The sequence below is a fragment of the Ischnura elegans genome, chromosome 1 (genome assembly GCF_921293095.1).
Source record: "Ischnura elegans chromosome 1, ioIscEleg1.1, whole genome shotgun sequence".
NCBI lineage: Eukaryota > Metazoa > Arthropoda > Insecta > Odonata > Coenagrionidae > Ischnura > Ischnura elegans.
In genome coordinates, this window is record NC_060246.1 from 53,057,127 (window position 1) to 53,072,066 (window position 14,940).

Sequence of the window (14,940 nt, forward strand, 5' to 3'; positions counted from 1 at the left end):
GTCGAGCCAAAAAATAACACGAATAACGTGAACACTAGGCAATAACAACTGAGATGAAATTGATGAATGAAGACATATATGAAAATAAAAATTTATGGCGTCAACTAAGAGTTTTTATCATTAAATTTTTTGCTACAGTTAATTTAAATTACTGTCCGAGTGATTTAAATAAAGATAAAAATGGTGCCAAATATTGGGAAGGAATTGTGACAGGAACGAAAAGCTATCGTGTCAAAAAGCAATCAAAACAAAAGGAGCGAAAATCCTCTTTTCTTGTTAAATCTCCAACAGGATGTTAAAACTGAAACTATTAAGCATATATCAACTTTCATCACTCAGAAATAAACTAATCCTATAACTAAGAAATACAAAAAAAAAAGTTTGCAATTTATTGTGCCCGCAATTAATCGCTAAGTTTCGAAAAAAATCCCCAGTATCTCTATGAAAAAGAAATTTCTCTAGGAAAAAAAAACTAAAATATTCTTGGTGCACATTCGCACAATCGGGGATAATAATGAGTACGTTTACAAAAAAAAGTCGAGATTATAAGCTGAGCGCGTTCCGCGTAAGTAATTTGCTCCACAAGAATACGAACGCAAGGCCAGGAGGAGATTTAATCCCTTCACTGAATACCAAGGAAGTGAATTCACCACTTTCTGTTCACTGCACATAAATGCAATGAGTCACTTTCACAACTCGCGCAGCGACAGCGGACAAACATCACGTGCCGTCTTACGAAGGCAGAAAAAAAACTGGCAAAAAAAACTTATAAACACGCGCGAAAAAAACTGTCAACAAAGAGGTTCATTTCCATCCCCAATCTTATAAACCAAGAAGAAAAAAAAACACAACAAAACACATCCAACGTGCTCCACAGCATCAAATGTCACAACCCACCCCGGAGTCTCGTGACGAAGTCCTCACTCAATCCTCTAGGACCGAAACCGATGTCTCTCAAGTGACAGCGCACGAGACGTAAGAGCAAGTCGGCGCAAGTGATCCGCTCTCACTCCATCCGACCGTGGCACGGAGAAACGACTGACTGGGAGAACGCGCGCGTATAGAGGTCACAAACAACTTTACTCTCCCTCTCCGCGGGAGGGATGAGGGGTAGTGAAGGGAACGAGAAAACGGGCGGGCATCGAACCCAGATGCACCCGGGAGTGGGGACATCACGGCGTGCCGGCACGGAGGTAGGGGCGTACCGCGGGCGGAGGGAGGGGGCATCCGTGCCATCATCATCACGGGCTATGGTGAGGTCGCGGCCTGTCCCCGGATCCGGGGGGGAAGGGGGAGTGGGTCGATGGGGACGGAGGTGGGGGAAACGATGCTTGCGGGCTGAAGGCGGAGGGGGAGGAGGGTTGGTCCTCCTGCCGATGGAGAGGGAGCGCGACCAGTTCCAACGGCGGATGATGGGAAAGATTGAAACACACCGACGGAGGAGGGAGAGAGAGAGAGAGGGAAAAAAACTACACTAACTTCGGACAAGGCCTTGTATTTGGTTCGATAACCCAATGGATACGCTCAATTCCCCGAGTTATGCGCCGAAAAGATCGATTTTCCAGCGAATACCATCGCTTTACCCACAAATATATGTATTCCTAAACGTTACACACGTCAGCAGCAGCGTAGCCATTAATCGCATCAGTCATCATTAAATAAAATGTATACCATGATAAATAAACAAAACTTTATCATTGGTTACAATATTGTTTAAAAAAATAAACTTCAATGAGAACCTCAATTTTCCGGGAGCAACCGTGACTTTGGAATACTTACATCCTTCTCAACCCCCCTGAAAGCACCCCTGTACATATGTATACATGAAAGTCCAGTGACACCTTTTAAAAGTGCAAGCAAGTGGGAGAGGTAGGCAGAGGATGCTGCCAATCACGGCCGACGCGCGACGTGAATTTTAAACCGACACCGCGAATTTACACGGAGACTCGACCCAGACGGCCTTAATTCGGCCGATTTGTTCCTTGGAAACGAGCAGGAAAGAGGGACGGATTGGATCATCGCTTCCGCCAAAGCGCCCACGAAAGCTTACGCATCGTCCGTTAAAGAAATGAATCACGGGGCTGAAGTGATCATCGCACCTCGATCAAGATTCCATAAATGGTGAAGGGTCATCGAGTATGCCGGACACGACATTCAGCGACCACCGCTAGTACTTCTAATGCATGCGGCGCTCAGCCAGGACCAAAGGAAAACTTGTTCGGACAAGAGGAGAGTATAGCCCAGTCAACTTGCTACTCCGAACTTCCGTTTTGTTAAAGTTAAATGTCATTTTATTTCGGATAAATTGAATATTCGGATTGTTTACACCATTAAGAATAGGTTCGCGGTATACGTCGGAGAGAGAAGAACCTTATAGGCGACAGGACTCATAAAATGGGTAAACCGAACTATTAACGTAAAACTTCTGGAGGACCAAAACTGTAACTCCACATGACGCGTGCAGATCATATTATCCATACACATACTATCCATGTACCATGAAAATGGTACTGTGATTGCGCTTAAAAAATTGCAATTTCCATTAATACATCTATGACAGTCACGTGGAAAAATGGTGCCGAAAAAAAATAATTCTTCATAAATTTAGATCGCACTAACAGAAATTCAGCGACATCCACATCAAAACATCTAAAGTGAAATTTTTAGGCATAAAATGTATGATTCAATTTCAAAATATATAGTTCAAGTGGGCGTAAAAAATGCTTGTTTTCAACAACCAACACGGAAGTTGCCCCTCATCATTGAGGGTGGGAGGTAGGGGAAGTTTCCAACCGTTAAAGCCCCCGGGCAAGGCGATTTCGACCCGACAGTACAGGAATGCCCGGGCCAATCCATAATATAGGTCAGACGCCCTTCTGGATTTAATATCTGGGAATCAATCCAGCTCATTAAATCTCACTGCAAATACAGAATTCGCCTAGATACCTAAACTATGAGACTCTTAAAGAAGCAGAGAAGTCATATCGTAAATAAAATCATATCGAGAGCCAGGACGACAGGAAATATGTACAGAAAATTTAATAAGGGCAACTATAGTAATACATTGGTAGTATGAAGAATCGCGGTAGCTACTGAGTACAGTGGCGCAGCGAAGGTGGGGTTATGGGGGATAACCCCCCCCCCCCCAGAGCTGAGAGAAACTTAAGTTTCATCCATTTTACTTAGTGTGATTAATTTACTTTTAGAAGAGTGTAAGGATTAATAAAATACCCCTCAGAAAGCCATAAAACTCACAATTTTGAGCCATTTATCTTAAATAATTTCTGGGGGAGGGCCCCCGCACCTCCCGCTTATCCTGGCGGGTATACCACACACCTCAGGTCTAGTTACGCCTAAACCCCAATCTAGCCTCAATCCTAGCTGCGCCCCTGACTGAGTAATTCTCTCTTAACAGATCAACAATTTTATGAGTAGTCTCCTAAAATGAACAATCCCCGTCCGCCACGCAGGACGCTCGACTGTTGACTGAAGACTCCTCACCAACCTTAAAGCTGACCGATGTTAATACCGATTATCGATCTGATCACCAATCAAAATTCATTGATGATCAAATAAAATTTAGGTCTAATTCATATTGGTTGTAATGAGCCCTGAATTTGAACAGGCAAATTCAGGCAAAATATTTTCTAATTAATTTTTACACGGAAGATTATTTTTCAAACATTTTCATCGTGGTTTTAAAATTTTTAAAATTCGACAATGATTTTATCCTGCCGCTTTACTGTTTTTTAACCTCGATAAATCTAATAAATTAAAGGAAACACTGTCGCAAACACGTGAAAATTTTGTTAATATAACTTAGCCTTCTGAAATGCAATATAAAATACCTATGAAAGGGGTTGCATAAATTACAAGAAAACTGTGCTCCCTTGAGTTTAGTTCTACCGCTAATAGGGATAAAATATCAATCAAAAGCTTAGAATAAATCCCAAAGAATCAGAAAATAACTAACAAAAACAATTTATTAAAGTAAAGGCACTCTGAAAAGGCAACAAACGAATAACTAGTCACTTCCGCCTTGCTTGTGGTATTACGGTAATACTAAATTGGGCGAACTAGATACCAACGACAAGCACACCCGTAGTTCAACGTTTAATTCCTATTTTGAAAAAAAAAACTTGACAACCAAGCACAGAATTACGGTGATGAAGCTCACGGTGTTCACGCCACTGAAAAGTTACAAGTAGATATAGGCGCGATAAGTCATCACATCTCAGTGACATCAGCAGTCATGACGCATTCGCACCTCAAGGTCGCGAGTCGACAGGTGCGCTGATTAATAATTGAAAAATAAACGGGCCGCGATGTTTGAAAAGTTTTCAATGATTCTCTCATGCACCAACTCACCCGGAAGTAACTGTTACATTCACCTAAACTGTCGCTTTCAACTTAGTCTTCTTTGGCATCAAACTATTTTTCACCACAGGAAATGCATTTCGCGGCGACGAGAAAGAAAGTAGACGCAGCTCTTTAAAGCGGCGGCAATTCCCTCCAGAGTCGCCTAAAATAGCCACCAAAGGGGAGAATGGGTATTCTCTAGGTTTCTAAAACCTTCGATTTCAAAACTTACAAGGAGATAGAAACATTCTTCTTTCACGGAGATACACGACAAACAAAATGTCAAAGAAATACACTTCAATATTCCTAAATACTAAAAATAAAATTCTCTAAGATTCAAACCTTGGAATGCCAGCCACCGCACGCTGAAAAAAGCGAGGCTCTTAAGGGAAAAGAGAGGGGATTGAAGCCATGTCAATCAAGCATTATGACCCCACTTTAAGGCGATATTTTCTAAAGCACCATAAAACACGATGGGAAACATTTTCCGATCCTGATGAGAAAGGCCAATTGATAACAAGCTCGAATAATGTTAATTTACCAAAAATAGAAATTTCAAAACCTAGAAGAGGGCAAAATGATCTACGCGGAAAATTATTTTGTATCATAAAAAGTAACCTACTGGTTTCCTGGGCACAACTCAATCTCGGAAGGAACGAAAATTCTCACCATAAAAGAGGGAACCAGGAGAGTTTTCCCACTAAAATACCCTAGGGGAACGAACAAAGGCGTATACCGGAAGTGTCTCTCGTGGCTCGTCAGACGCGCAAGTCGAGGATGGGCCCCCAAGGCCTGGCCCAATAACCCCGACAAACTCCACGGTATCACTAATTCATCCCCAGCGAAAGACAACAGCCACTCACATTCGAAAGGCACATCGTTAAACTTGCCCAAGGTTTTTACGTTCCCCTCTGTGACATCGAGCAAGCAGCCACAGCCCCACTAAAATAGGACACCGCCGCGACAGGAGATCGAGCGCGTAGGTTAAGAGATGCATTCATTCGCCCACTGCAATGATGCTAATGAATATCCAAATCTAGAGCAGGAAACACACCCAACGAGCTTATTAAGTTCCATAACCATCCATTGACAATTACTGATTATTTGTGTCGTTCTCCATCTTCTCCATTCTCCCAACGCGCCCAACAGACTCCCTCACTGTAGAGGTTTCATAACCCATGGTGTCAATCCTGCCATACGACGTTGGCGTCATTAGCTGGGTAATAAATGGCATGATATTATGCTTTTTGAAAAATTGCCTCAATGATGCACCTGGGAAAAATATAACGGCAACTATTAAAGCACAGACACACGATCCATTACAAGAATTAAATATTAGACGAACTAATGTCTGCATACTTATTTTCGCTATTGCGCCTTAAACGAAAAGATCAAAATTTAGAGATATCCTAGATTAAACAAAACTACGTCGGTGACTGTTAAAGCGTTGAGAGACGAACCTCTGCTAAAATTAAATATTCAGAAAACCCATGCCAGAAAAATCACCTTAACAATTTCCTTACAAGCTGAATGAGTTCATCATTCTAAGTTATCTCAACTTAGAGAAAACTACATTGGCGAATGAGAAAGAGTAGGCACGCCCATTACTTCTATAGTAAAATACTCAGCGAACTATTCATTTTCTCGAAAAATATTTACTTTCCTTATTGCCTTTCAAAATGAATTATTTCGAAATTATTAGCAACCTGAGCTTTCGATGCAGCCACATTTGTGTTACTGAGAAATAAATAGTCGAGGAAAAGTCTAGAGAACCAAATTTCCCTACTGCGGGTGGAGCAGCGTCTGTGTTACGCAAGAAACCGCGATCTCTTCACCTTACACCAGCCAGCAATTATTGGATAGAGTTTCGTAATTTTTATCAGAATATTCCAAGGAAATTTGTACTTTCTCGAGAAAATTGCATGTGAAAACTGTTCACTTCGAACTTCTTAACGATACAGATAAACTTCAAGGATAAAAAGCGTTTTAAAATCACAAAACTCTATTATATCGCGCGTCAAAATCGGATTTCAATAGCATAAAAACAAGTGGAAGCGCATAACAAACATAAATTAATTAAACGAAAGGGGTTATTTTCAGTGGTAAGTAATATTAAAATAGAATAGGGTAGTTTCCTTCATCAAAGAAAACGAAAGGAATTGATAGCGATTCTTAACCCACAATTAGTGTATTCATAATATAAAAAGTATTTTATTTTAGAAATACCGGTTCAGACGAATGGCAATGGTCAATTTTTATCCTCATTGGAAAAAGGCCAGATTGGCGCCCATGCGATGCCGCTCCATGTGACGTCACAGGGACCTAGTTTCTATACGAGTAGATAGGAGTTTTACATCGTCTGAGATTACCAATGCATGCATGAGGCACAGAGCTCAGGGAAACATCTCATCACACATTAAAAATACCTAAGTTCGGAAAGTTTCCTTCGTTTGATAGGGGAATAATAATCCTTATTTAAGCCAAGCGCTACCAGCTAGCAGGGCACTCAGCTACCCGGTATCATCCTGCGTCGTATCAGCGCCCAAGCCTCGCCCCAAGGTCACCTCACTTGCGGCAGCGGGAACCAGAACGACGTCACAAGGGAGTTTTCCCGGCATTCATACTTACCCGTCGCGTTTTCGCGGGCTTGAAAACTTTCACTTTTCATTTAATCGCGAAAAATAGATATCGTCATATAAAAATCTAAAAGTGTGAAATTCGTACTCCAGGAGTAATAATCTTTCGATTTAGGCAATAAAAAAATTATAGGAAACCACCCTGTTAGTCGTAGGAATTGGGAGCGTATCCTCTTACATTTTAAGAGATACGTTCAAAAACAGAGAAGACGACTAGATAGAAGGCTCCTTCTTATTCGGAAGATAAGACCGAATTTCCTCCTTTAATGTACATCAGGGGACACGTTGCATCTGGAGCAGTCTTCTTCATGAACGAAAATTATCCGTTTGACCTCTAGGGACCCACTCTCCATTTCGGTCATTCCATTTGATCCCATGCTAGGAGATAACGTAACAATTTCAACACAATATTGGCAAATGGATAAAAGAATAGAATACGTCGAGAAAATGTAGTTTCCAGTAGTAACTTGATTAGCTCATTATTAAAATTCAATTAAATTGAAAATTTTCGGCAACTAGTACAATACATGCGCAAATACTGATATAGCCTAGAATCGATTCTGTACACTAAAAATAAACAGAAAAACAATTACAGGAAAAACGCGAGACTTTTCAAAAAGCTATAGGTTGGCTAGAAAGCGACTTCAAATCATACTGATAAAAATAATAACGCGGTTGTCCCGAGAATTCTCCCAGCCTCAGCCTTTCGTGGGTATATCTTAGAGAATAAAATTTTATTTCCTTAAAAATGGATGGCGACCAAAGAAATGAGTAATCTACTGGGCCATAATTCAATGTTTGGAAACAGCCAATTTCGACATTAATTACAGATAAATGCTGGCTTATAGATTAATTTCGACCCATAAAACCGTGGCTCTATCTTCAAATACGGATGATGAGACCAAATATAGCACATAACACCACACGAGGGAAGAAATGTCGACCAGTTCCTGTCAGCAAGAAACACCCTAGAGGATATACTTCCAACCCATGCGGGTCCATTGTCAACGGAGACAGTCGGAAGGGAGGATGGCTTCCACAACAAGAAAAGTGAACACGATGTGCACGAACGCAAGCACCATGTGAGCTACTTCTCCCACGCCACTGACAGCTCCCCTATACAGACAAATATTTGTGAAAGCACATACGCCACAAAAACCAGACAAAGATGTTCGGCCTTCGGTCAGAGAAAAAACGCCAGAATCCTGGGTGTGATTTGCAACTTAAGACAACAATAACACACAATTCAAAATCATGCCACAAAAATCTTTTTGTGAGCCTCACAAAAAGGCAACTCGCTACTCGCATGACTGACATCAAACAGTCGTTATCACGGCATCATGTGTATGGGGGTTCCATCTGTCCCGTTAGGTTATTGACAACAGGCCTGTAAGGCATGGACGGAAAATCAAGCTCAACCGCAGCTACTTATCTCATTAACTGTACTGGGGGAAAAGAACGATGCGATACGATTCGTTCAGGACTACTAAGGGCGACCAGAGTGGATTTATTGACAGGTTCCCAAATATCAGAGGGAATCGCTACCGAATCGGACGATATATACATCGGAGGCGTGGACTACGATCCTTCGATTCCAATCACATACACACTGCCTCTTCCACCAACTCTTCTATGGGTGTATTCTATGCCTTTCCTTCTTCTAGTTTTAAGGTTTTCATATTGAATTCATCAAATTGATTAATTGCTGTTGTTGAATACGGTCAACCATAAAAATAAAAGAATATATGTTGAAGTAAAGAGAAAAGAATCAAAAGAATTGTAATATAAAAAATCAAAATGCAAAAAAGTTACTACTTGCAAAGGAAAAAAATAATAACATTATTTTTTTTAAAATAAAGGACAAGTTATAATAACTGTAAAAATAGAATATTCAGTTCCGACTTTCACTGCTTTTAATACGTCGTCAATTTAGTGCTTATGTATCTGCTATCAAAAACAACACACTACACTCACAACACAAACATATGCGCACAATAATTATTATTACCGTAAAATGGCTAGTAGTAGTGAACTTGGTTAACAGCAACGGCCGAAACGCGCCTGTGGCGCGTAAATAATGTGAGATATAATGCTTCAGTCATTGAAAACAGAATTCTATCAGCGTAGCACAGAGCATGCCATTTTAGAGCCGCACTATATTTATATTTCCGAGAGAAACGATAAAATTATATACATACGGATGGGAGCTGGAATTCTTCCTCTCGACAGATGAAAAACTCAAAAAAATTGAGCTACAATCCAAATCCTCCAAACACACCTATCGGTGCGACGGAGAAGATATGGTTTTAGAGCCAAAACATATTCTTATTTCCGAGAGAAACGATAAAATTGATGCACGCTCTTTTCGAACGGATTGAAACAGAGATTCCCTTTTTCGATAGATGAAGGCTTACATTAAAATTGAGCTACACACAAAGCTCTCCAAACATACGCCACATTATTTAATGATAACCTTTCCCAAGTTCACAGATTGTCCACTGTCCTCATTCCCCCCGCCACACACCCAGTTAAGCGCCTCGCGAAGTTACATGCGGGCGTGGTGGGCTTTGAATGAGAATTGACACAGTCACGACTTGTTCGGCTATTCAGACAGGGGTTCCTCGATGGGTACAAAGTGACCTTTGACACACTACAAACACCACGTATATAATGCCATCAAGTTTTTCAACAATTCCAGTTATTTATGTTTTAAATGACATAATCAACACATGAAATGACACCGGCCTAACCACATAGATATCAGTAATTAGGGCTCGGTGAAAACAGAAAGAAAACGCTATCGCGAAAAATACATGCCTTAGATAAACTTCCTACGCATTTGTTCCACAATCTTGACGGATGGTGTCCGCCCGAAAATACCACACAGCCGCCACCCATGAAATCAAGCCACAGTAAATAAAATGCGATTGGTATTTTCTCGTAAGCGCACCGCACATTTCGCCAACTCTGGAGGCAAATGACATCATCGAAGAGCAGTTCAAATAAAACTATAGCGATAAGTTAGCGGTATCATTTCAGCTCTCAACACTGAATGATAAATTTCAATGTCGTATCCTTCGACGATGTCCACTGCATGCCAACAAAAGGTAATTAACAGACCGAGATACTGAGACGATTGATAATGAATAGAATGCCCCTCAAATCCATATGAGATAATGAGTCTCACTTACATCCTCATTAATCTTGAGCTTTACGCGAAGTGTTCACAATTATCAACATCAACGATATAAATAAAAATAACTAACAGCAATTTTTACAAAATACATAACCTATACTAACAGTATTTGCCCGAGATTTAAGGTTTTTTGGAATAGGTTGGTTTCCTATTATTTTTTTATTGCCAAAATCGAAAGATTATTACTCCTGGAGTACGCATTTCACGCTCTTAGATTTTCGAATGACAATATCTATTTTTCGCGATTAAACGAAAAGTGAAAGTTTTCAAGCGCGCGATAACGCGACGGCTAAGTAGGAATGATGGGAAAAGTCCGTGTGACGTCGTCCTGGTTCCCGCTGCCGCAAGTGAGGTGACCTTGAGGCGAGGCTTGAGCGCTGATACGACGCAGGCTGCTAGTAGGTAGCAGAGTACCCTGCTAGCAGGTAGCGCTTGGCTTAAATATGGATTATTACTACCTTATCAAACGAAGGAAACATTACGATCTTAGACAGTTTTAATAAGTGATTTAAGAGATGTTTTCCTGAGCTCTGTGACTCATCCATGGATTGGTAATCTCAGACGATGTAAAACTATCCTCTCGTGTAGAAACTAGGTCCCTGTGACGTCACGTGGAGTGGAATCGCATGGGCGCCAATCTGGCCTTGTTCAAATGAGGTTAAAATTGACCATTGTCATTCGTTTGAACTGGAATTTCTAAAACCAAATAATTTGTATATTATGAATACACTAATGGTGGGCAACGAATAGCAATCAATGCATTTCGTTTTCCTTGATGAAGGAAAATACTCTATTGGGATCAGGTACTGTTTTTACCAAGTAACTCTGTCCGAAGCTTGTTAATGATTTAGCCTTTTCCTCTAGAAGGCTGTTCCCATCCCTAGTCCAGTATTTTCTCATCTACTACTCGACTTTCCTCTATGTTCCATCTCTCTTGAAGTATTGTGTATTTTTACAAGTCATTAAATATTTTTTATATATTTTTTTTTAAATCGCTTTATTGTTTGTCTTTTTGTTCGGGTCAAATCTTGCAACTCAATTTAAACCTTTTCTTTGTATATGCTGCAATTTATTCAGAGAGACTGTCAGGCTCATTGAAAACCCTTTTCTCTTATTAAGTATGAAATCTAAGGAATAGCAACATGATTGTAAAACATTTCCAATTTGCGGAAAAAGTCGTCATCAAAGTCAAAAACCCTAAAAATTGTAAACAGCAAAATTATGTTTAAAATAGCTAAAATCAAGAAGCCTCATCATGACTAACATCTTATCTTGCTACAATAAGTAGTTATTCTGAAAGTTTTTCCTAACTTCCTTTCAGCTTCTCTGCATACAACTGGACATAGTAGTAACTACTTAATGTAGAGTTACTAAAAATTTCTGAAAATGTTCATGGCACAAGGAAAGTAGGACATAGTGCGAATGCTGGTGATTTCGCAAAATATCTTTGTCACGACGGGTACCAACCCAACAAGAGCATACTTATAAATTGTGCAATGTGGGTTACAGTGAAACTGCAAATGGTAAAAATTAAAGGCGAAAACTACTAAGGCACTAAATATTTAAAGCCGAACAAAGAGCTTTCTAACTGCCCGTACTGGTAACTTTATAAAAAATTAAGAAATAATAGGGATTTACTTGATATTAATTCTAGATTAAATCTAAAAATTCCAGACAAATATATGATAATGCATAGAAATTATGAAATATAAATAATACAAAATGAAAATAAATTTTTATAAAAAAAACGGTTTTTTGGCAAACTAAAAAGAATACAATGGATTTTCAATGAGCCTGATAGTCTCTCTTAATAAATTTCAGCATATACAAAGAAAAGGTTTAAATTGAGTTGCGAGATTTGACCCGAAAAAAAAGACAAACAATAAAGCGAGTTTTAAAAAAATATATAAAAAATATTTAATGACTTGTAAAAATAAACAATACTTCAAGAGAGATGGAACATAGAGTAAAATCAAGTAGTAGATGAGAAAATACTGGACTAGGGATGGAAACAACCTTCTAGAGGAAAAGGCTAAATAATTAAAGAAGCTTCAGACAGAGTTACTTGGTAAAAACAGTACCTGATCCCAATTCCAAAAAACATTAAATCTAAGGAATGAAGGGACTATTAACTAAGATTATAAGCTGAAAATTTGACAAAGAGGACCACAAATACACAAACAGAGAGCAACCGTTGTACTGGGCAAAGATATGTTCTGATTCAGTAAGGGAAAGTGAACTTGCATTGAGATACTACTAATGAGAACCTCAGCATAGTGAAATAAACTATGTATTTTATACAGTTGTTTCTGCAATAATCTCCCTTTTCTCTTCGCAGTTACATTTTGTCTCAATTTTTTTTAAGTTAAAAAGACAGAATAATTTTTTGGCCTGATGACGTAATCACAAAAGTTATCCATGGATAAAATTTTTCCTATTAAAGAGCATGAATATGGGAGCCCATAGTTGGATTTAATTATTTGGAGATATACGTCCTCTAAACAACAAAAATACAAAAACAACACTAGGTCCACTCAAGCCTTGACCACCAGCCTAATGTTTGATGGCCAGATCTTTTTCCATGAGAACACCACCTCATTCCACTTAGTTATCTTTAGAAGTGATATGGTTTGAGCTCTAAATGTTTTCCCATTATTATGGTCATTATTGCTTACAATATTAAAAACTAACTCAGTGATTCAACATGATGGTTGGTTACCTAATATAAGGAATGATTCATGAACCACACATGGCAAATTTTATGTATACAACGTGTGAATGAAGTTCAAGACCCAGTAACCAGGCACTCCTCGATCTCAGTAGCACAGAAGATGGCCAACAACTTAAGGTGAAAATCACTGAATCATTTGGATATCTTATTAAAAGAAAACAGGCACAGCAGTAGCCTTTGTAGGAAGAGAATACTGTTTTAAAAGAACAAATTTATGAGAATATGCTTGGAGCAATCAAGGTTAGAGTATCATGGAACAAGAGAAAGTGAAATGGATGGAGAAGAAAAGGAAGGAGGAAGAGGACAGAATAGCTTGACAAGGCAATCAAATGGACTTAAAGAGGAGTCAAAGGTCTGGAGAGAAGACTAATGGATTATGGTGAACTTAGAACATGCCCCTAGAAAAAGGCACAGAAGTGCTGAATGAAACTGGTGGGGTAATAACATCATTGCGGAAGAGTACTGAGTCCCAATGAAGGATGATCCTAAATCCCACCAAGACTATGAATTCAAAATGAACTGGCATCAATATTCAATAGCGATAAATCATTAACCAAACACATGTAACAGGTAAAAATTGAAGAATATCATATATTCTGGGAGATTGGAAAAACGTTGCTTGGAAAAGTAAAGATCAAAGAATAACAGTAAAATATGGATTAGGGAAACAAAGTGAAAGAGAAGAAAGGCTATGTACAGAAAAAAAACAGTAGTTAGCAAAATATTATAGAAAAATCAATGCTGAAGAAGACACAAATTGAACATGCCTGACGACCAACAACGATTCCAAATCGACAACAATCTAGTGATAGATTCAGAAACCACATTCAGACATAAAAAAAGCTAACCCCAGACTAGGAATAAGCTAAATTAAATGGCCCCAAGAAAGAAGAAGACATTTGGCATGGTAGCTACGGGATGATGCATGTAGTATCTGCAAATGATAACGCCGGAGTCAGAATGCTCAGAAACACCACTGAAACATATATAAAAATATTCCGCCAACATAATAAAAGGATAGTAAAATGTTTATAGTGAATTTTTCAACAGTGAGTACTACAGTGGTTGAGGTTGATATAAATGCATTACCTTGACCCTGGGATGAGTATTTTTTCACGTTTCTGCAATGCACAATACGTAACACCATCACAAAAACATTTCAAACTAAAGTACCTTCGTACTGCAAATTCTAAGGCTTTGCAAAAAAATATTTCTTACAAAGAAGAACACCCACACCCACCCGTCCGAAGCGCTACATTGAGTTTAGAACTCTCCATATGCCATGATTACTTTCCAATTGTCTTCGGGGCTAGAGATTCGTAGTATGTACGCCAAGCTTCTCATCGTATGTAAAATCTCAATCTATTCTCTATAATAAAGATCCAGAGTTCAAAAAATAATTAGAACCATCCATACAAAATATAACTATTTGCTAACTCTAAGACGCAAGTTTGCTATGATTTCAAATAACACGCCGCGACCTGTGATAAAAAACATTGTATCAAAAATAGATTTCGGGGGAACGCCCATTTTCATGGGGGCATCACAATTCTTCCGACAAATTTTCCTCGGATAAAAGGACAGCACCGTGGCTAAAATAAAACTTCATCTACCCATAGGTTTAATACATCCACGACTACCAATATTTACCACTCAATATCAGCAAATAACAAAGGTATATTAAAATTGACCCTATCTTCACACTTGATTTACTACCATCATTGCCACAAAGACGGATAAAAACAAACTACTCACCTTTTAATGATGTCTAATCGATGATAAGACGATAAATTAGAAATAAATACATGAACCGGTAGCTAATTGTTTACCTTTTCTCAGAGGATGATAAATCCCGGTACACAAATATAACTCAGTGCGCCAAGCCGCGCTCTTATTAATTCGATAGTTTATCGAATGATATCATGATATGATGATATCGAAGCCATTGCCCGGTCAATTCAAACGTTACCTAACCTTGGCCTCCATTACACAAATGAATGATAACTATTATTATTGTA

The 14,940-nt window shown here is 39.0% G+C and overlaps 1 protein-coding gene across 6 annotated transcripts in view; it reads right to left on the reverse strand.

Annotated features, from left to right (window-relative positions):
• The window catches only part of LOC124160620, a 52,399-nt gene extending 37,582 nt beyond the window's left edge, over nt 1–14,817 (reverse strand). For 3 of the 6 annotated variants that reach the window (XM_046536562.1, XM_046536546.1, XM_046536555.1), the window contains exon 1: nt 898–1,047. The gene's annotated coding sequence lies outside the window, so the exon portion shown is untranslated. Of the gene's footprint in view, nt 1–897; nt 1,049–14,677 lie in introns of those variants that run through there. The other 3 variants (XM_046536538.1, XM_046536529.1, XM_046536520.1) reach the window with 3 other exon arrangements.
• Between the last annotated feature and the right edge of the window lie 123 nt (nt 14,818–14,940).